We start from the raw sequence: 24,482 nt of genomic DNA, 5'->3' as shown, positions 1-24,482 counted from the left end.
ACACATTGATCATACTCTTTCATACCCAGTTTTTATGCATTAGTTACAATCCTCAAACACTGCATGACTAAGATGTGATTAACATGTGGGTATTCGGATGTTGTTGATGAGGTCGAACCTATTACCTGTTTCTTTATCAAACCCTTGGGAGTTACTTCTACGTTATGCTTATATCGCTATGCTATGCTGCTAGACGTGGTTTGGGTTTGAGAGCATCCATGACAGATGTGCGTTTGTTAATTAATGGTTCAACTTAAGGTGGAAACTTTAATACACATCTGGGTGGATTGTTGGTTTAGGGCACCTGGGGTTATACCAGTGTTGTCCTAGGATATCTCGGGATTATACCGTGTGATCCTCCTATGGTCCGCCACCCAGGCTCAAAGGGATCATAAGATTATTCATGCTAGAAACTTCTGTGTGTAGCCACAAGCTATTATGGGCTCTAGCATAGTGGAGTAAGTTGCATGACCTCTTCCAGTGGTAGGCTAGCAGATGTAGGGGATGTAGGTTGGTACGGTCTACCCGGGGTTAGAGTTAATGCTTCTGAAAAATTGTGTCTCGGTCATCCGTTTCTCAAACACCATGTAGTGCGAGAAATCCAACGGAGGAGATCGAGTCTTTTGGGGAAAAGTGCACAAACCTCTGCAGAGTGTACAAACTAATCATGGTTAGCCGTGTCCCCGGTTATGGACAACTTGAGTATCTATTTCTTGGATTATCATATGGATCTCATCACTCTAAATTAATTTGTTGGGTTGATAATTACTTTTAATTGGGATTGCGATGGGGGTACCATTCTCAATGTTTCAATACTATGATAGTTAAATAAAATATATTCCTTTGTTGTAGGAAAAAATTGGCTTTTCGCAAAACATTATAACCATAGAGCCTCCACTAGCCAAATATGCATGTAGTGATAGCCTTTACCTGTTCATTGCTCTACTGTGTTACTATGCCAACATATTCCATGTGTTGACCCGTTTTCGGGCTGCAATGTATCATGTTGCAGACTTTTCAGACGAGGAGTAAGATGTCGTAGGTCGTTTGTCATGCACTCAGGAATGCCGTTGGAGTTGATGGACTCGCTTTTTCTTCCAAGCCTTCTGCTGTTGTCATTTTTAGATGGCCTTAAGCCATATTTATTGTAATAAGTTCTATTTTGAGACATTCGAAGTAATAAATGTGTGATTGCTACTCTTTTATAAATCCTTTGAGTACTGTGTGTGTCAGCATTACCGATCCAGGGATGACACTAAACACAGAGACTTGACCGTCTGAGGTCGAGTCGCTACAAGATGGTAGCAGAGCACACGCTGAATGTAGGACACGACCACTAAGATGAGCCATAGGTCACCCTTCTCTACTCATTTTTGACTCCTCTCCATTTTCTACTCTTTTGGATGGTGGACTCGAGGAACAAGTTTACCCAGCCGGATGAAGACACCCCGTTTGGACGACATTTGAAGGAAGTCACTAGGTACATGAACATCGGAATACCAAGCTTCACCGGGACCTACACCGCCACTTTACCAGAAGAGGAGCATTGGTTGATTCGATTTCAAATCCCAGGAAGGACGTTCACACCAGTCACTAAACCCATAGAGTTTTCCTTTGATGCACCAACCTGGAGTCTAGGCAAAAGCATGGCAGCCCACATCACCATAGGATGCATCGGTGAAGTTTACCAGAAGGAGCTTAAGGACACTATCTACCAGATATGTGGGCACCGAGATGAGCAATGGGAGATGATCAGCACCAGGAAGGACAGGTCCATTGCAACATTCATCCAGGAGTTAAACCATCATATTTGTCGCCAGGAGAACCAGATGTGTGCAAGCATGATAGATTTGAAGAAGGCGATGACTAGGATCACAGAGGTAGAAGAGGAGCTTAAGTCTACATGCGATGGATATGAGAAGGAAATGATGATACTTGTGGAGAGGAATGTCGACATGATAAGGAAGCTAGGAGTTTTCATGGGAGACCCCGCGCCAGGAGGAGAAGACGAGGAACCCAAGGAGATTCGTTCTGAAGACTACATCATCATCAATGACACCGACTCCGACCCCGACGATGGTGATGATGATTATGAAGACGAAGCTGGAGCAGATATCATGGAGTCTTCCACCAATCAAAATTTCTAGTAGACCACCATATGATTAGTAGTATTTCCCCATGTATATAGAATAGTCCAAGCACTATAACGATAGTTAGATCGATTGTATGCCCTTGCTTGATTGATTGATTGAGTGATATTATATGATTGTGTTTTGTCTCATGTGCATATGGGTAGTGCTTTCTCCTTAGATCTCATTCTATTCTAATCTCTCCCCTCTAAAACCCATCAGATGCCTCCGAGATGTGACCCCGGATTTGTTTTCCCACCAGAGCTAACCCAGTTGATCTAGCAGCAGAATACACTGATGCAGTTACTAGTTCAGAATCAGGGCAACAACAACAACAACAATGACAACAACCCACCGCCACCACCTCCAGTTGACAACTTAGCCCATTTTCTAAGGCTTCAGCCACATGTGTTTTCTAGTAGCACCAAGCCCATAGTTGCGGATGATTGGCTACGTAGGATTAGAAGGGAGTTAACCACTGCCGGTTGCACATGAGAAGGTGCATTTTGCCGCACACCAATTGGATGGACCAGCGGCCGCATGGTGGGAGAATTACACGGCCACTTTTCCCATAGCCAATGTCACTTAGGAGCAGTTTCAGCAAGCTTTCCGCACTGCCCATGTCTCAACTAGATCTATGAGCATGAAGAAGCGTGAGTTTCGCAACTTGTGCCTAGGACATACTGTGGTTCAGTACGTAGATGAGTTTAGTAAGCTCTCTCGTTATGCCCCTAATGATGTGGCCACAGATGCCGTGAAGCAAGAGAAGTTTATGGAAGGGCTTAATGATGAGATGAGCATGCATTTTATGGTGGCAACATTTAACAACTACCAGGAGCTGGTAGACAAGGCTCTTATGATTGAAGGAAAGCAGCAGCAGATTGAGAACCGCAAGAGGAAGTATGGACAAGGAAAGTACAATTCTGGAGCTCAGCAGAAGCCTCGTTTCACGCCGAACTCGGGAGGATTGACCCATAACCATGGAGGACACACTCACAATGGAGGTAGTTCGCATAACCATAGCGGCCCCAAGAATGGAAACGGGAATGGAGCAGGTAGTAACCAGAACCGCTCTAACCCAGCCACACCCGCCAAGAAGGATCAAAGTCACGTTACCTGTTTCAAGTGCGGGAAGACTGGGCACTACACCAATGATTGTCCAGAGTTGAAGAACGGAAATGGCAATGGAAGCGCTAGGAAGAAGCCCAACCCTTTCAACAGGGGACAAGTGAACCACGTGAACGTGGAGGAGGTTGAAGAGCAGCCAGATGCGGTTATCGGTAAGTTTTTGGTTAAGTCATTTACCGCTCTCGTTCTTTTTGATACTGGTGCATCGCATTCATACATTTCAAGGGGATTTGTGGACAAGTTAAGGTTACCCACCTTAGCCCTTAGGACACCCTTGCTAGTGAGCTCACCCGGTGCAGAGTATATGGCCAGCCGATGGTGCGATCAGATACCCTTAACCATTGGTAGCCATGTTTTCCCCTCAGACCTAATAATTTTGGAGTCACAAGGATTGGATGTGATACTAGGAATGGATTGGTTATCAAAGTATGGAGGAAACATTGACTGTGCTAGCAGATCAATTCTACTCACCACCTCGGAGGGTAAAAGGATCAAGTATGTATCTAGGCATGTGCCTAGGAGGACTCAGGAAAATTCTCTCTCAGGAGTTGTTTAAGAGGAAGTGTCGATAGTGAAGGATTACCCCGATATATTTCCAGAGGAGTTACCAGGCATGCTGCCAGATCGAGATATTGAATTTTTGATAGAGCTCATGCCAGGCACCAGACCAATATCGAAGAGACCATACTGGATTCCCGCAAATGACCTGGAAGAGATCAAGAAGCAGATTAAGGAGTTGTTGGATAAAGGTTACATCTGACCAAGTTCATCATCATGGGGAGCACCAGTGCTCTTGGTTGAGAAGAAGGATGGATCATTGAGAATGGTTGTTGATTATCGTGCATTGAATGAAGTGACGATCAAGAACAAGTACCCACTGCCGATGATCAATGATTTGTTTGACCAGCTGCAAGGAGCTTGGGTGTTTTCGAAGATCGATTTGCGATCAGGATATCACCAGCTGAAGATTCGAGAAAAGGATATACCAAAAACAGCATTCACCACAAGGCACGGGTTATATGAGTATACAGTTATGTCATTTGGACTGACTAACGCCCCTTCCTACTTCATGAGTATGATGAACAAGGTGTTCATGGAGTTCTTGGATAATTTTGTCGTGGTGTTCATTGATGATATCTTGGTATACTCAAAGAATGAAGAGGAACACAAGGGACATTTGCGTTTAGTTCTCGAGAAGCTCAGGGAACATCAGTTATACGCCAAGTTCAGCAAATGTGAGTTTTGGTTGAAGGAAGTTGGATTTCTTGGTCATGTTATATCAGGAGAAGGTATAGCAATGGACCCTACCAAGGTTCAGTTAGTCACTGAGTGGTTGGCACCCACCTCAGTTGGAGAGATCCGCAGTTTTCTTGGACTCGCGGGATACTACCGAAGATTTATTGAGAATTTCTCCAAGATTGCGAAGCCCATGAAGGCATTGCTGAAGAAGGACACAGAGTTCCATTGGACAGAGGAATGTGAAGCAAGTTTCCAGGAGTTGAAGAAACGTTTGACTACAGCCCCAGTGCTGATTCTGCCAGATATACGCATGGATTTCCAAGTGTATTGCGACGCCTCACGCTTAGGACTTGGAGGAGTACTTATACAAGACGGGAGAGTTGTTTCGTATGCTTCACGACAACTTCGACCACATGAGTTAAATTATGCTACGCATGATTTGGAGTTAGCTGTCGTAGTGCATGCACTCAAAACCTGGAGACATTTTCTTAGTGGGAACCATTGTGATGTGTACACAGATCACAAGAGTTTGAAGTACATTTTCACACAGATCACCGCTCTTGTTCTTTTTGATACTGGTGCATCGCATTCATACATTTCAAGGGGATTTGTGGACAAGTTTAAGTTACCCACCTTAGCCCTTAGGGCACCCTAGCTAGTGAGCTCACCCGGTGCAGAGTATATGGCTAGCCGATGGTGCGATAGGATACCCTTAACCATTGGTAGCCATGTTTTCCCCTCAGACCTAGTAATTTTGGAGTCACAAGGATTGGCTGTGATACTAGGAATCGATTGGTTATCGAAGTATGGAGGAAACATTGACTGTGCTAGCAGATCAATTCTACTCACCACCTCGGAGGTAAAAGGATCAAGTATGTATATAGGCATGCGCCTAGTAGGACTCAAGTAAATTCTCTCTCAGGAGTTGTTCAGGAGGAAGTACCGGTAGTGAAGGATTACCCCGATGTATTTCCAGAAGAGTTACCAGGCATGCCGCCTGATCGAGATATTGAATTTTTGATAGAGCTAAAGCCAGGCACCGGGCCAATATCGAAGAGACCACACCGGATGCCCGCAAATGATTTGGAAGAGATCAAGAAGCAGATTAAGGAGTTGTTGGAGAAATGTTACATCCGACGAAGTTCATCACCATGGGGAGCACCAGTGCTCTTGGTTGAGAAGAAGGATGGATCATTGAGAATGGTTGTTGATTATCACGCGTTGAATGAAGTGACAATCAAGAACAAGTACCCACTGTCGATGATCAATGATTTGTTTGACCAGCTGCAAGGAGCTAAAGTGTTTTCGAAGATCGATTTGCGATCAGGATATCACCAGCTGAAGATTCGAGAAAAGGATATACCAAAAAGAGCATTCACCACAAGGTACGGGTTATATGAGTATACGGTTATGTCATTTGGACTGACTAACGCCCCTTCCTACTTCATGAGTATGATGAACTAGGTGTTCTTGGAGTTCTTGGATAAGTTTGTCATGGTGTTCATTGATGATATCTTAGTATACTCGAAGAACAAAGAGGAACACAAGCGACATTTGCGTTTAGTTCTCGAGAAGCTCAGGGAACATCAGTTATACGCCAAGTTCAGCAAATGTGAGTTTTGGTTGAAGGAAGTTGGATTTCTTGGACATGTTATATCAGGAGAAGGTATAGCAATGGACCCTACCAAGGTTCAGTCAGTCACCGAGTGGTTGGCGCCCACCTTAGTTGGGGAGATTCGAAGTTTTCTTGGACTAGCGGGATACTGCCGGAGATTTATTGAGAATTTCTCCAAGATTGCGAAGCCCATGACCGCATTGTTGAAGAAGGACACCAAGTTCCATTGGACAGAGGAATGTGAAGCATGTTTCCAGGAGTTGAAGAAATGTTTGACTACAGCCCTAGTGCTGATTCTGCTAGATATACGCAAGGATTTCCATGTGTATTGCAACCCCTCACACTTAGGACTTGGAGGAGTACTTATGTAGGACGGAAATGTTGTTTCATATGCTTCACGACAACTTCAACCACATGAGTTAAATTATGCTACGCATGATTTAGAGTTAGCAGCCGTAGTGCATGCGCTCAAGACCTGGAGACATTTTCTTATTGGAAACCGTTGTGATGTGTACACGGATCACAAGAGTTTGAAGTACATTTTTACCCAGAAGGAGCTAAACCTCAGGCAAAGGAGATGGTAGGAGCTCATAAAGGATTATGATATGAAGTTGCACTATCACCTAGGCAAGGCCAATGTCGTAGCAGAAGCTTTGAGTCGGAAGGGTTATGCCAATACCGTAGTAACAGGAGGACTGCCAAGGGAGTTAGCAGAAGGTCTCAGGGAGCTACGTTTGGAGATAGTCCCTAGAGGTTTCGTTGCAGCATTGGAGGTTCAGTCAACATTGTTGGAAAGATCAGAAGCTCAGAAAGATGGCAAAGAAACTGCTGAAATAAAGGAGAAGATGAGTGAAGGAAAAGCCAAAGGTTTTTGTGAGGACGAGCACAACGCCTTGTGGTTTGAGGACCGTGTTTATGTGCCCAACAATGCAGAGATCAGGAAGTTGATACTTCACGAAGCCTATGACTCGCCATACTCGATACACCCCGGAAACACCAAGATGTATTTGGATTTGACGGAAAATTTCTAGTGGACTGGAATGAAGAAGGATATTGCCGAGAATGTAGCCGTATGTGATGTATGTCAGAGAATGAAGGCAGAACATCAGAAGCCAGCAGGACTACTGCATCCTATGCCGATATCCGAATGGAAGTGGGACAAACTTGGCATGGATTTTATCACCGGATTACCCAGGACCCGATCGGGATATGATTCTATCTGGGTAGTAGTGGATCGTCTGACTAAAGTGGCTCACTTTATCCCAGTGAAGACCACCTATACAAGTGCGAAGTTGGCCAAGATATACATGACCAGGATCGTATGTCTGCATGGAGTTCCGAGGACCATCGTACCAGATAGAGGAACACATTTTACCTCAAAGTTTTGGCACCAGTTGCACCAAACATTGGGTACCAGGCTAGAGTTCCGTCCAACTTTTCATCCGCAGACAGATGGACAGACTGAGAGAGTCAATCAGATGCTGGGGGACATTTTGAGAGCTTGTGCGCTAGATTATGGATCTAGTTGGGATGACAACCTGCCCTACGCAGAGTTCTCATACAACCACAGCTACTAGGCCAGTTTGAAGATGGCACCGTTCGAAGCCCTGTATGGACGGAGGGGCAGGAGACCGTTGATGTGGGATGAAGTTGGAGACCGCCAGTTGTTTGGACCGGATTTTATTAAGGAGTCTGAAGAGAAGGTTAAGATGATTCGAGCTAGACTGAATGTAGCTCATTCCCGACAGAGGAGTTACGCAGACTCGAAACGCAAGGAGGTAGCCTATGAAATCGAAGACAGAGCATATCTGCGAGTGTCACCCCTGCGAGGAGTTAAATGTTTTGGAGACAAGGGAAAGTTAGCCCCGAGATTTGTAGGACCATACCGTGTTTTGGAACACATGGGAGAGGTTGCCTATAAGATGGAGTTACTCGTAGGAATGTCAGGAATTCATGATGTGTTTTGCGTTTCCCAGTTGAAGAAGTGCAATGCAGAGATGGCCGATATTCCTCTAAGAGATACAGTGCCCCTGGAAGCAATTTAGTTGGATAGTGATTTGACATATGAGGAGAAACCTGTCAAGATTCTCGAGTTTGCTATCCGAGTTACTCGCAGCAAGGTTATCAAGTTTTGCAAAGTTCAGTGGAGCCACCATACCGAGGAGGAAGCCACCTAGGAAAGAGAGGATGATCTACGCAAGGACCACCCACACCTATTTTCTAGCCAACCTGAATCTCGAGGACGAGATTCATCTTAAGGGGGGTAGGTTTGTAACATCCCAAATTTTCAATTTGGAATGTTATACATAGGTCTTTCATGCATATCATATTTATTGCATTTTCGTGTTGCGATCCTCAAAATTCTAAGCAACTCAAGGACCCACGGAGAGAGTTGGGGATTTCACCGTCTTCATATTTGAAATTTTTATCAAATATTGAGGCAAGGATCATTTGGTTTTAATAATTTTTCTCTCCAAAAATATTTCATATTAAAAATATATGAGATGAGATAATATGACTTCTCCGAAATAAATGAAATATTGGAGGAAAAATACTAAAATCAAATATTTTATTTTATTTGGATTTTAGTGCGATTTATTTGAATTAGGAAAAATATGTGTTTTTCAGAATTGCATTAGAGTCCCAAATAAATGTTCACTTTGTCCGCAATATTACTAGAGGACCGTGAAAATTTATTTCAGGATTTTTGGAGTCCGTTTAGTATTTCTTTCGTTTCTTTTCTGCGTGGGGACTTTTTAAAAAAAAAGTCAAACCGACCTATGGGCCGTAACCGGCTCGGACTCCCCAGGGCAGCCCCCTTTATAAGGCACCCGAGCCACCCCGGCAGCCCACCCCGAGCCGCCGGCCCGCCCGCGTCTCCCAAACCCTAGCGACGCCGCCGCCAGCCGCCGCCGCCACGCAAGCCGCCGGAGCCGCCCGCCGTTCGCCGGAGTTAGCCGCCGCCGCCATTTTTTTCGTCGGTTTATTTCGGTAAACCCTAGATCTAGATCCTTTTTTAGTTTCCGGTTTAATTTATTAGATCGGTTTTCCGCCGGTTTATTTATTTAACGGATGTCCGTCCATATGTTCGTTTTAATGAATGCCGTTCATCTGTTAGCCGTAGACAGCGAACGTTCGTTCGTTAGCCTGTTCGTCAGTTTTTCTTTTTCCAGGGTTTTCGCGATTATTTTCGATTGCGATTTCTACCCTAATCTTCGATCTAGTATATATTTTCGCTCATTTATCCAAATCAGGTGAAACAAGCGCCTAGTTCTTTGTCTCGAAGCCCTCTTTCCATTTAACCAACTTGAACAAGATTTTGGTACTGTAAAAGTTGACTTTAGTCCAGATTAGTGATCGGATCTTGTTTCTTTCGCAGTTTGAGTTTCATTGCTCCGTTTGATTTGATTCTTTTTGCAAACCAGAGTTCTTCAGTTGAACTTTCTGGTTAGACCTTCTTATTTGAGTTTTACCCATGCATCTTTTCTTCATTGCTTATGTATGGTATTGTTTGTTTGCGATAGAACACCCGGAGTGCGAAGCGTGCTACTACGAGTCACTAGGTTTTGCGGATCGTCAGCAAGGCAAGTAACACATTGATCATACTCTTTCATACCTAGTTTTTATGCATTAGTTACAATACTCAAACACTGCATGATTAGGATGTGATTAACATGTGGGTGTTGGGAAGTAGTTGATGAGGTAGAACCTATTACCTGTTTCTTTATCAAACCCTTGGGAGTTACTTCTACGTTATGCTTATATCGTTATGCTATGCTCGTAGACGTGGTTTGGGTTTGAGAGAATCCATGATAGATGTGATTTTGCTAATTAATGGTTCAACTTAAGGTGGCAACTTTAATACACATCTGGGTGGATTGTTGGTTTAGGGCACCTGGGGTTATACGAGTGTTGTCCTAGGAGATCCCAGGGTTATACCGTGTGATCCTCCTATGGTCCGCCACACAGGCTCAAAGGGATCATAAGATTATTCATGCTAGAAACTTCCGTGTGCAGCCACAAGCTATTATGGGCTCTAGCATAGTGGAGTAAGTTGCATGACCTCTTCAAGTGGTAGGCTAGCAGATGTAGGGGATGTAGGTTGGTATGGTCTACCCGGGGTTAGAGTTAATGCTTCTGAACTGTGTCTCTGTCATCCGTTTCTCAAACACCATGTAGTGCGAGAAATCCAATGGAGGAGATCGAGTCTTATGGGGAAAAGTGCGCAAACCACTGCAGAGTGTACAAACTAATCATGTTTAGTCGTGTCCCTGATTATGGACAACTTGAGTATCTGGTTCTTGGATTATCATACGGATCTCATCACTCTAAATTAATTTGTTGGGTTGATAATTACATTTAATTGGGATTGAGATGGGGGTACCATTCTCAATGTTTCAACTACTATGATAGTTAAATAAAATATATTCCTTTTTTGTAGGGGAAAATTGGCTTTTCGCAAAACATTATAACCATAGAGCCTCCACCAGCCAAATATGCATGTAGTGATAGCCTTTACCTGTTCATTGCTCTATTGTGTTACTATGCCAGCATATTCCATGTGCTGGCCCATTTTTGGGCTGCAACGTATCATGTTGCAGACTTTTCAGACGAGGAGTAAGATGTCGTAGGTTGTTTGTCATGCACTCAGCTATGCCGTTGGAGTTGATGGACTCACTTTTTCTTCCAAGCCTTCCGTTGTTATGGTTTTTAGATGGCCTTAAGCCATATTTATTGTAATAAGTTCTCTTTTGAGACATTCGATGCAATAAGTGTGTGATTGCTACTCTATTTAAATCCTTCGAGTACTGTGTGTGTCAGCATTACCGATCCAGGGATGACACTAAACACAGAGACTTGACCGTCTGAGGTGGGGTCGCTACATGCACGGTACCGGAGAGGCTAGCAATGATGGAAGGGTGAGAGTGCGTATAATCCATGGACTCAACATTAGTCATAAAGAACTCACATACTTATTGCAAAATTCTACAAGTCATAAAAAACAAATCATTACGCGCATGCTCCTAGGGGGATAGATTGGTACGAAAAGACCATCGCTCGTCCCCGACCGCCACTCATAAGGAAGACAATCAAATAACACCTCATGTTTCAAATTTGTTACACAACGGTCACCATACATGCATGCTACGGGACTTGCAAACTTCAATGCCAGTATTTCTTAAATTCACAACTACTCAACTAGCACACTCTAATATTACCACCTTTACATCTCAAAACAATTGTCAAGTATCAAACTTCTCCTAGTACTCAATGCACTTTTTATGAAAGTTTTTATTATACCGATCTTGGATGCCTATCATATTAGGACTAAATTCAAAACCAAAGAAAATTACCATGCTGTTCTAAGGGACTCTCAAAATAATATAAGTGAAGCATGAGAGATCAATAATTTCTAGAAAATACAACCACAACCACGCTCTAAAAGATATAAGTGAAGCACTAGAGCAAAATTATCTAGCTCAAAAGGTATAAGTGAAGCACATAGAGTATTCTAATAAATTCCAATTCATGTGTGTGTCTCCCAAATGGTGTGTACAGCAAGGATGATTGTGGTAAACTAAAAATCAAAGACTCAAGTCATACAAGATGCTCCAAGAAAAACACATATCATGTGGTGAATAAAAATATAGCTCCAAGTAAAGTTACCGATGGACGAAGACGAAAGAGGGGATTTTACCTTGGGGTGCCTTGGGAATCCCCAAGCTTAGGCTTTTGGTTGTCCTTGGATTTTATCTTGGGGTGCCTTGGGAATCCACAATCTTAGTCTTTTTCCACTCCTTGTTCCATAATCCATCAAATCTTTACCCAAAACTTGAAAACTTTACAACACAAAACATAAAAGAAAATCTCGTGAGCTCCGTTAGTAAAAGAAAACAAAGCACCACTTCAAGGTACTGTAACAAACTCATTCTTTATTTATATTGGCGTTAGACCTACTGTATTCCAACTTTTCTATGGTTCATAAACTCTACTACTAGCCATAGATTCATCAAAAAAAGCAAACAACACACGAAAAACAGAATCTGTCAAAAACAGAACAGTCTGTAGTAATCTGTAGGTTTCGAATACTTCTGGAACCCCAAAAATTCTAAAATAAATTGCTAGACGTGAGAAATTTATCTATTAATCATATGCAAATATAATTAACTAAATAGCACCCTCGAGTAAAAAATGGAAGCAAATCTCGTGAGTGCTAAAGTTTCTGTTTTTTACAGCAAGATCGCAAAGACTTTCCCCAAGTCTTCCCAAAGGTTCTAGTCGGCACAAACACTAATTAAAAGCATAAAACGACATCTAAACATAGGATAGATGAATTATTTATTACTAAACATAACCAAAAATCAAGAAATAAAAATAAAATTGGGTTGCCTCCCAACAAGCGCTATCATTTAACGCCCCTAGCTTGATATAAAACAAAGAATAGATCTAGGTATTGTAATCTTTGGTATGCAATCCATAAGTGGCCCTCATAATAGATTCATAAGTTAATTTAATTTTCTTTCTAGGAAAGTGTTCCTGCCCTTCCTTAACGGAAATTGGAATCTAATATTCCCTTCTTTCATAACAATAATTGCACCAATCATTCTAAGGAAAGGTCTACCAGGAATAATAGGACATGAAGGATTGCAATCAATATCAAGAACAATAAAATCTACAGGCACATAATTCCTATTTGCAACAATAAGAACATCATTAATTTTTCCCATAGGCTTCTTAATGGTGGAATCCGCAAGATACAAGTTTAAAGAACAATCATCAAATTCACGGAACCCTAGCAAATCACACAAAGTTTTACGAATCGTGGAAACACTAGCACCCAAATCACATAAAGCAAAGCATTCATGATCTTTAATTTTAATTTTAATAGTAGGTTCCCACTCATCATAAAGTTTTCTTAGGATAGAAACTTCCAATTCAAGCTTTTCTTCATAAGATTGCATTAAAGCATCAACAATATGTTTAGTAAAAGCTTTATTTTGACTGTAAGCATGCGGAGAATTTAACACGGATTGCAACAAGGAAATACAATCTATCAAAGAGAAATTATAATAATTAAATTCCTTGAAATCCAAGATAGTGGGTTCATTGCTATGTAAAGTATTGACCTCTCCAGTCCCACTTTTATCAATTTTTGCATCAACATCTAAAAACTCCATATCATTGGGACGCCTTCTAACTAAAGTTGACTCATCTCTAGTCCCATCGTTATAAAGATTCATATTACAAAACAAAGATTTAATATGGGACACATCAATAACTTTTAGATCTTTATCATTATTATCATGGAAACTAGAAGAACACGCTTTCACAAAGCAATCTTTTTTAGCATGCATCCTAGTGGTTCTTTCTTTGCACTCATAAATGGAAATTCAAATGGATTTGAGAGACTCATTGATATCATGCTTAGGTGGAATAGATCTAAGTTTCAAAGAATAAACATCAAGAGAAATTCTATCCACGTTCCTAGCCAACTCATTAATCATAGACAATTTTTCTTCAATCAAAGCATTAAAACTCTTTTGCGAACTAATAAATTATTTAATATTAGATTCAAAATCAGAGGGCATCTTATTATAATTTCCATAAGAATTGTTGTAGGAATTACCATAATTATTAGAGGAATTACTAGGAAACAGCCTAGGATTAAAATTACCTCTATACGCATTATTACCAAAATTGTTCCTACCAACAAAATTCACATCCATAGATTCATTATTACTCTCAATCAAAGTATACAAAGTAATATCATTAGGATCATAAGAAACACTCTTATTAGCAAACAATTTCATAAGCTCATCCATCTTTCCACTCGAAACATTGATTTCTTCTATAGCATGCACCTTTTTATTAGTAGATCTTTCAGTATGCCATTGAGAATAATTAACCATAATATCATCTAGGAGTTTAGTAGCCTCTCCTAAGGTGATTTCCATAAAAGTGCCTCCCGCGGCCGAATCTGAAAGATTTCTAGAAGCAAAGTTCAATCCGGCATAAATTTTTTGTATAATCATCCAAAGATTCAAACCATGTGTAGCGCAATTACGTATCATTAATTTCATCCACTCCCAAGCTTGTGCAACATGTTCATGATCAAGTTGTTTAAAATTCATAATATCGTTTCTAAGAGTGATGATATTAGCGGGAGGAAAATACTTAGAGATAAAAGCATCTTTGCACTTATTCCATGAATCGATACTATTTTTAGGCAAAGACGAAAACCAAGTTTTAGCACGATCTCTAAGAGAAAACGGGAATAGCTTCAGTTTAGCAATATCATTATCCACATATTTCTTCTATTGCATATCACACAAATCAACAAAGTTGTTTAGATGGGTAGCGGCATCTTAGGAAGGCCAGAAAATGGATCTTTCATGACAAGATTCAGCAAAGCAGCATTAACTTCACAAGATTCAGCATCGGTAAGAGGAGCAATCGGAGTGCTAATGAAATCATTATTGTAGGTATTGGAAAAATCACACAATTTAGTATTATCTTGAGCCATCGTGACAAGCAAGCAATCCAACACACAAGCAAACAAGAAACAAGCAAAAAGAGGTGAACAGGAAAAGAGAAGGGGAACGGAAAGAGAGGGCGAATAAAGCGGCAAGGGTGAAGTGGGGAAGAGGAAAACAAGAGGCAAATGGCAAATAATGTAATGCAAGGGATAAGAGTTTGTGATGGGTACTTGGTATGTCTTGACTTGTGTGCAGACTCCTCGGCAACGGCGCCAGCAATCCTTCTTGTTACCTCTTGAGCACTGCATTGGTTTTCCCTTGAAGAGGAAAAGGTGATGCAGCAAAGTAGCGTAAGTATTACCCTCAGTTTTTGAGAACGAAGGTATCAATCCAATAGGAGGCCACACGCAAGTCCCTTGTACCTACACAAACAAATAAGAACCTCGCAACCAACGCGATAAGGGGGTTGTGAAGCCCTTCACGGTCACTTACGAGAGTGAGATCTGATTGAGATAATAATAATAAGATAAGTATTTTTGGTATTTTTATGATATAGATTGAAAGTAAAGATTGCAAAATAAAATAGATTGGAAACTTTATATGATGGAAAATAGACCCGGGGGCCATAGGTTTCACTAGTGGCTTCTCAAGATACCATAAGTATTACAGTGGGTGAACAAATTACTGTCGAGCAATTGATAGAAAAGCAATAATTATGAGAATATCTAGGCATGATCATGTATATAGGCATCACGTCTGTGACAAGTAGATTGACTCCTGCCTGCATCTACTACTATTACTCCACACATCGACCGCTATCCAGCATGCACCTAGAGTATTAAGTTCATAAGAACAGAGTAACACATTAGGTAAGATGACATGATGTAGAGGGATAAACTCAAGCAATATGATATAAACCCCATCTTTTTATCCTTGATGGCAACAATATAATACGTGTTGTTTCCCTTTCTGTCACTGGGATCGAGCACCGCAAGATTGAACCCAAAGCTAAGCACTTCTCCCATTGCAAGAAAGATCAATCTAGTAGGCCAAACAAAACTGATAATTCAAAGAGACTTGCAATGATAATCAATCATGCATAAAATATTTCACAGAAGAATCAAATATTGTTCATAGATAGACTTGATCATAAACCCACAATTCATCGGATCTCGACAAACACACCGCAAAAAGAGTTACATCGAATAGATCTCCAAGAAGATCGAGGAGAACTTTGTATTGAGATTCAAAGAGAGGGAAGAAGACATCTAGCTAATAACTATGGACCCGAAGGTCTCAAGAAAACTACTCACACATCATCGGAGGGGCCATGGAGGTGATGTAGAGGCCCTCCGTGATCGTTGGCTCCTCCGACGGAGCTCCGGAAAAGGCCCCAAGATGGGATCTCTTGGGTACAGAAGGTTGCGGCGATGGAAATAGGGTTTCGTGGTGCTCCCTGATGTTTTCAGGGTATATGAGTATATATAGGAGGAAGAAGTAGGTCGATTGAGCCACGAGGGGCCCATGAGGGGGGAGGGCGCGCCCCCCTGCCTCGTGGACTCCTCGTTCGTTTCTTGACGTCCACTCCATGTCCTCTGGATCACGTTTGTTCCAAAAATCACGTTCCCGAAGGTTTCATTCCGTTTGGATTCTGTTTGATGTTCCTTTTATGTGAAACACTGAAATAGGAAAAAAACAACAATTTACACTGGGCCTTGGGTTAAGAGTTTAGTCCTAAAAATAATATAAAAGTGTAAAATAAACCCCATTAACATCGAAAACAGATAATATAATAGCATGGAACAATCAAAAATTATAGATACGTTGGAGACGTATCACTGCATCTGTCCACTCGAAGTGATCGGTGCGTCGGAGAAGTCGATAAAGTGACAATGCTTTTTCTCCTAGTCTGGAGATAAAGCAGCTTAAAGTTGCCATGCATCCAGCTAGTTTTTGGACCTGTTTAAGGTCTGTTGTTGTAGCCAATTGTGATAAAGCTTGGATTTTGGCTGGATTTGCCTCGATTCCTCTACTGGAAACAATGAAGCCCAGTAGTTTTCCAGAGGGGACGCCGAAAACACATTTTTCTGGATTGAGCTTAATGTCATATGTACGGAGATTATCGAATGTGAGACGTAAGTCATCTATTAATGACTCAACGCACTTAGTCTTTATAACGACGTCGTCCACATATGCTTCAACTGTCTTGCCGATTTGTTTCTCCAGGCATGTTTGGATCATGCATTGGTAGGTGGAGCCGGTGCTTTTGAGCCCAAAGGGCATAGTGTTCAAGCACAAAGGCCCGTATGAGGTAATAAATGTCGTTGCGGCTTGGTCGGATTCCTTCATTTTAATTTGATGGTATCCGGAATACGTGTCGAGGAAACACAGTGAGTCGTGTCCTGCAGTGGCATCAATAATTTGATCGATGCAGGGGAGGGGGAATGGATCCTTAGGGCAAGCTTTGTTGAGGTCTTTGAAATCGACGCACAAGCGCCAGGATTTATACTTTTTTTGCACCATCACCAGGTTTGCTAGCCAATCCGGATGTTTTATTTCTCTGATGAATCCGGCCTCAATTAGCTTGGCTAGCTCCTCCCCCATAGCTTGTTGTTTGGGTTCGGAAAAGTGCCGCAGTGTTTGCTTAACTGGCTTGTATCCATTCAATATATTGAGGCTGTGCTCAGCCAACCTGCATGGGATTCCTAGCATATCAGAAGGGTGCCAGGCGAATATGTCCCAGTTGTCGCGTAGGAACGCTCATAGTGCGACGTCCACCATCGGGTCCAGCTGTGCACCGATGGAGGTTGTCTTCTTTGGGTCCGTCGAGTGGACCTGAAATTTGACTATTTCATCGGCTGGTTTGAAGGAGGTAGATTTGGAGCACTTGTCGAGGATTACGTCATCCATATCCACCGTTGAGCGCGGCACAGTTAACTCTTCGGCCGCAAGGGCCTCAAAGAGTGCCTCAAGGGCCAGGGAGGCTGTTTTGTTTTCGGCACGCATGGCTATACCCGGATCACAAGAGAGAGTGATAATACCATTGGGCCCGGGCATTTTGAGCTTCATATACCTGTAATGAGGTATGTCTTGAAAGCGTGTGAATGCATCTCGCCCCAACAGGGCATGGTATCCACTGTCGAAAGGGGCCACTTGGAAGGTTATCTCTTCTGACCGATAGTTCTCCGGTGTGCCGAATACCACGTCAAGTGTGATTTTTCCCGCGCATCGTGCCTCCCGACTGGGAATAATTCCTTGGAAGGTCGTGCTACTTTGCTCGATACGGCTCCTATCTATTTCCATTTTACTGAGTATCCTCGTAGATGAGGTTTAATCCGCTGCCGCCGTCCATGAGCACCTTGGTGAGTCGAAAGCCGTCCACAATTGGATTGAGGACCAAGGCAGCTAGTGCCCGGACTGACCGGGTTTTTGGTTCATCACTAGCATTAAAAGTTATGCCCATGTCGTTCCAAGGATCTATTGTTGCGACTTGACAGACTTCGGCAAGATCGCGGAGTGCCCTTTTGCGCCGATTGTTTGAAGCAAAAGTCTCGAAGACCGTCAGTACTCCGCGGTCGTCGTGTTCCGGGGGGAGTTGTTCCGAGGTATTTTTGGTGAGTATATCCCCGCCACTCTTGGCCACTTGCCAGAGTATCCAACATGCTCTAAGGCTGTGGGTAGGTATGGTATCCGGTGTTGTGTGTATTTTGCACGCCCTATCGAGCGATCCCTCCAGAACGGTTCCGCGCCCCGTAATGGGTTTGGATTTCTTTACTGCTATGTCGGGCGCCCCGTGAGGGTGCATACTTTTTGTCCGGATGAAAGGTTGAGTGGGAGTTGGCGGTTCCCAACGAGCTGCCTGAGTTTCCCAGGCGCTTTCCATTGCGCAGTACTTCTATACTATGGTTGCCAAGTCGGCGAAATGTAATACATGATGGCGGTTGATAGCGTTGAGGATTCCTCCATCCGTACAATTACTTTGGAATATTGAGAACGCGTCTTCGTCGCGGCAATCTTTGATCTTGTTCTTGACAAGGAGGAATCTGGCCCAAAAGTGATGGACTGTTTCCTGAGACTGCTGCTGTAGGTATGTGAGATTGCGTATATCTAGGTGGGTGGGTGGATTTAAATCCGAACCCTGACCCAATTTGGGATCCGGAGTTTGAGAAATTTTAGTGCTTAATAGTTCGGGCTCCGGGAGATCGACCGATTTTTCAGGTCTACTGTCTGATTCCAAGGTCGGAGGACAAGGCGTGTCGTTCCGTGGACAGGTATCCGGCTCTTCGAGCTCGGAGATCCGAACATAGTTCGACCTCAGTATAGAGGGAGTGTTGTTGTTTTGCACCTCCACTACCGCTATCTAATGGGTGATCGATGGAGATTTGATTTCTCTTTGATCAGGTTTAAGCCCAATCCGACCGTAGTTTGTAGCGACCCCCAAGGTGGCAATGCGATCCAGGAGTTCATTCAAGGACGATAATTCCATTGGATCCATCTGTTTAGAGTATTCGGAGTCAATTCGGAGGCGATTTTTTATTAGCCGAGAAGTCATCGTCGGCTCACCGGCCGAACGGGAGGTCATGATAAAGCCACCAACCGGAGGGTTTGGCCTGAGGCTAGGGCTCCATCGGCGGTGATGTTGTCCTTGATCACAAGGCAAGCCATCAACCCTGATTTCGACGTCACAGTGGAACTCTCAATGAAAGCACCAACGTTAGTGTCAAAACCGGCGGATCTCGGGTAGGGGGTCCCGAACTGTGCCTCTGAGATCGATGGTAATAGGGGACAGGGAACACAATGTTTACCCAGGTTTGGGCCCTCTCGATGGAGGTAAAACCCTACGTCCTGCTAGATTAATATTGATGAGTATGGGGGTTACAAGAGTTGATCTACACGAAATTGTAATGGCTAAAACCCTAGAATTCTAGCCTATCTGATTATGATTGTTCCTTCGGACTAAACCCTCCGGTTTATATAGACACCGGAGGGAACTAGGGTTGTACAAAGTCGGTTGCATAGAAAGGAAATAGTACATCCGGCCACCTAGCTTGCCATCTACGGAAAGGAGAGTCCTATCCGGACACGGGAGAAAGTCTTCTATCTTGTATCTTCATGGCCCAATAGTTCGACCCATGTCCAACAGGCCGGCCACCCGAGGACCCTTAGTCCAGAACTCCCTCAGTTGGATCATGAAGACGTTCGAATACATCTACCGCGTTAACCTAACGCTTCCGCTTTCAGTTTATGAGGGTACATGGACACAATCTCCCCTTCTCGTTGCTGTGCATCTCCTAGTTAGATCTTGCATGATCGTCGGAAACTTTTTGAATTACTATGTTCCCCAACAGTGGCATCCGAGCCAGGTCTATGCGTAGATGTTATATGCACGAGTAGAACACAGAGAGTTGTGGGCAATAATAGTCATACTTTGATTCAGCGGTATTGTTGGATGAAGCAGCCTGGACCGACATTACATGACCGCATTCATGAGACTGGTTCTACCGACGTGCTTCGCACACAGGTGGCTAGTGGGTGTCTGTTTCTCCAACTTTAGTTGAATCGAGTTTGACTACGGCCGGTCCTTGTTGCAGGTTAAAACAACATAGTTGACGAAAAATCATTGTGGTTTTGATGCATAGGTAAGAACAGTTCGCGCTAGAAGCCCGTAGCAGCCACGTAAAACTTGCAACAACAAAGTAGAGGACGTCTAACTTGTTTTTGCAGGGCATGTTGTGATGTGATATGGTCAAGACGTGATGAGATATAAATTGTTGTATGAGATGATCATGTTTTGTAAAAGTTATCGGCAACTGGCAGGAGCCTTATGGTTGTCTCTTTATTGTATGAAATGCAATCACCATGTAATTGCTTTACTTTATCACTAAGCGATAGTGATAGTCATAGAAACAATTGTTGGCGAGACGAGAACGATGCTACGATGGAAATCAAGGTGTCAAGCCAGTGACGATGGAGATCATGACGGTGCTTTGGAGATGGAGATCAAAGACACAAGATGATGATGGCCATATCATGTCACATATTTTGATTGCATGTGATGTTTATGTTTTATGAATCTTATTTTGCTTAGTACGGCGATAGCATTATAAGATGATCCCTCACTAAATTTCAAGGTACAAGTGTTCTCCCTGAGTATGCACCGTTGCTATAGTTCGTCATGCTGAGATACCACGTGATGATCGGGTGTGATAAGCTCTACGTTCACATACAACGGGTGCAAGCCAGTTTTGCACATGCAGAATATTCAAGTTAAACTTGACTTGCCTAGCATATGCAGATATGGCCTCGCAACACTGATACCGAAAGGTCGAACGTGAATAATATAGTAGATATGATCAACATAGAGATGTTCACCATTGAAAACTACTCCATATCACGTGATGATCGGACATGGTTTAGTTGATATGCATCACGTGATCATTTAGATCACTAGAGGGATGTTTATCTATGTGGGAGTTCTTAAGTAATATGATTAATTGAACTTAAAATTTATCATGAACTTAGTCCTGATAGTATTTGCATGTCTATGTTGTAGATCAATAGCTTGCGTATAGCTCCCCTATTTTGTTTTTGATATGTTCCTAGAGAAAAACTTATGTTGAAAGATGATAGTAGCAATGATGCAGACTAGGTCTGTGATCTGAGGATTATACTCATTGCTGCACAGAAGAATTATGTCCTTGATGCACCGCTAGGTGACAGACCTATTGCAGGAGAAGATGCAGACATTGTGAATGTTTGACAAGCTCGGTATGATGACTACTTGATAGTTTAGTGCACCATGCTTTACGGCTTAGAACCGGGACTTCAAAAATGTTTTGACCGCCATGGAGCATATGAGATATTTCAAGAGCTAAAAAATGTTATTTCAGACTCATGCCCGTGTTAAGAGGTATGAAACCTCTAACAAGTACTTTTCCTACAAGATGGAGGGGAATAGCTCAGCTAGCGAGCATGTGCTCAGAATGTCTGGGTACTACAATCACTTGAATCAAGTGGGAGTTAATCTTCTAGATAAGATAGTGATTGACATAGTTCTCTAGTCACTATCACCAAGTTACTAGAACTTCGTGATGAACTATAATATGCAAGGGATGATGAAAACGATTCCCAATCTCTTCGCGATGCTAAAATCAGCGAAGGTAGAAATCGAGAAATAGCATCAAGTGTTGATGGTTAACAAGACCACTAGTTTCAAAAAAAAGGGCAAGGGAAAGAAGGGGAACTTCAAAAATAATGGCAAGCAAGTTTCCACTCCCGTGTAAAAGCCCAAAGCTGGACCTAAGCCTGAAACTGAGTGCTTCTACTACAAAGGGAATGGTCACTGGAAGCGGAACTACCCCAAATACTTGGTGGATAAGAAGGATGCCAAAGTGAATGATATGTCTCCAACGTATCTATAATTTTTGATTGCTCCATGCTATGTTATCTGCTGTTTTGGGCAATATTGGGCTTTATTATCCTCTTTTATATTATTTTTGGGACTAACCTATTAACCGAAGGACCAGCCCAGAATTGTTTTTTTGCCTATTTCAGTGTTTCCAAGAAAAGGAATATCAAACGGAGTCGAAATGGAACGAAATCAATTGGAGAAGTTATTTTTGGAAGGAAAGCTACCGGAAAAGCTTGGAGTGCACGTCAGGAAAGAACGGAGGTGCCCACGAGGGTGGGGGGCGCGCCCACCCCCCTAGGGCGCGCCCCCTGCCTCGTGGCCCCCCCTTCGGTCCAACGACGTGCGTCTTTCACCCATATATACCTACGTATCCTAAAACTTCCAGAAGAGACGATAGATCGGGAGTTCCGCCGCCAGAAGCCTCCGTAGCCACCGAAAGCCAATCTAGACCCATTCCGGCACCCTGCCGGAGGGGGCAATCCTTCCTCGGTGGCCATCTTCATCATCCCGGTGCTCTCCATGACGAGGAGGGAGTAGTTCTCCCTCGGGGCTGAGGGTATGTACCAGTAGCTATGTGTTTGATCTCTCTCTCTCTCTCTCTCTCGTGTTCTTGAGGTGATACGATCTTGATGTATCGCGAGCTTTGCTATTATGTTTGGATCCTATGATGTTTTCTCCCACCTCTACTCTCTTGTAATGAATTGAGTTTCCCCTTTGAAGTAATCTTATCGGATTGAGTCTTTATAGATTTGAGAACACTTGATGTATGTCTTGCCGTGGATATCTGTCGTGACAATGGGATATCACGTGATTCACTTGATGTATGTTTTGGTGATCAACTTGCGGGTTCCGCCCATGAACCTATGCATAGGGGTTGACACACGTTTTCGTCATGATTCTCCGGTAGAAACTTTGGGGCACTCTTTGAGGTCCTTTGTGTTGGTTGAATAGATGAATGTGAGATTGTGTGACGCATATCGTATAATCATACCCATGGATACTTGAGGTGACATTGGAGTATCTAGGTGACATTAGGGTTTTGGTTGATTTGTGTCTTAAGGTGTTATTCTAGTACGAACTCTAGGGCTGTTTGTGACACCTATAGGAATAGCCCAACGGATTGATTGGAAAGAATAACTTTGAGGTGGTTTCGTACCATACCATAATCTCTTCGTTCATTCTCCGCTATTAGTGACTTTGGAGTGACTCTTTGTTGCATGTGGAGGGATAGTTATGTGATCCAATTATGTTAGTATTGTTGAGGGAACTTGCACTAGCGAAAGTATGAACCCTAGGCCTTGTTTCCTAGCATTGCAATACCGTTTACACTCACTTTTATCATTAGTTACCTTACTGTTTTTATAATTTCAGATTACAAATACCTTTATCTACCATCCATATTGCACTTGTATCACCATCTCTTCGCCGAACTAGTGCACCTATACAATTTACCATTGTATTGGGTGTGTTGGGGACACAAGAGACTCTTTGTTATTTGGTTGCAGGGTTGCTTGAGAGAGACCATATTCATCCTACGCCTCCTACGAATTGATAAACCTTAGGTCATCCACTTGAGGGAAATTTGCTACTGTCCTACAAACCTCTGCACTTGGAGGCCCAACAACGTCTACAAGAAGAAGGTTGTGTAGTAGACATCAGTGAACAAAGGTATATTTGATATACAGGTTATTGATGTGTACTTTACTAGTGTTCATAGTAGCCCCTGGGTATTTGATACTGGTTTAGTTGCTAAAATTAGTAACTCAAAACAGGAGTTGCAGAATGAACAGAGACTAGTTAAGAGCAAAGTGACGATGTATGTTGGAAGTGATTCCAAGGTTGATACAATCACCATCGCACACTCCCTCTACCTTCGGGATTAGTGTTGAACCTGAAATAAATGTTATTTGGTGTTTGCGTTCAGCATGAATATGATTAGATGATGTTTATTGCAATACGGTTATTCATTTAAGTCAGAGAATAATTATTGTTCTATTTACATGAATAAAAACCTTCTATGGTCATACACCCGAGGTGAATGGTTTATTGAATCTCGATCGTAGTGATACACATATTCATAATATTGAAGCCAAAAGATGCAAAGTTAATAATGATAGTGCAACTTATTTGTGGCGCTGCCATTTAGGTCATATTGGTGTAAAGCGCATGAAGAAACTCCATGTTGATGGGCTTTTGGAATCACTTGATACTTGCGAACCATGCCTCATGGGCAAGATGACTAAAACTCCATTCTTCGGAACAATGAGTGAGCCATTGATTTATTGCAAATAATAGATACTGATGTATGCGGTCCGATGAGTGGTAAGGCTCGCGGCGGGTATCGTTATTTTCTGACCTTCACAGATGATTTGAGCAGATATGGGTATATCTACTTAATGAAACATAAGTCTAAAACATTTGAAAAGTTCAAAGAATTTCAGACTGAAGTGGAAAATCATCATAACAAGAAAATAAAATTTGTA

The sequence above is a fragment of the Triticum urartu genome, chromosome 6 (assembly GCF_003073215.2).
Source record: "Triticum urartu cultivar G1812 chromosome 6, Tu2.1, whole genome shotgun sequence".
Lineage (NCBI taxonomy): Eukaryota > Viridiplantae > Streptophyta > Magnoliopsida > Poales > Poaceae > Triticum > Triticum urartu.
Note: the sequence above shows the minus strand (reverse complement) of the source record.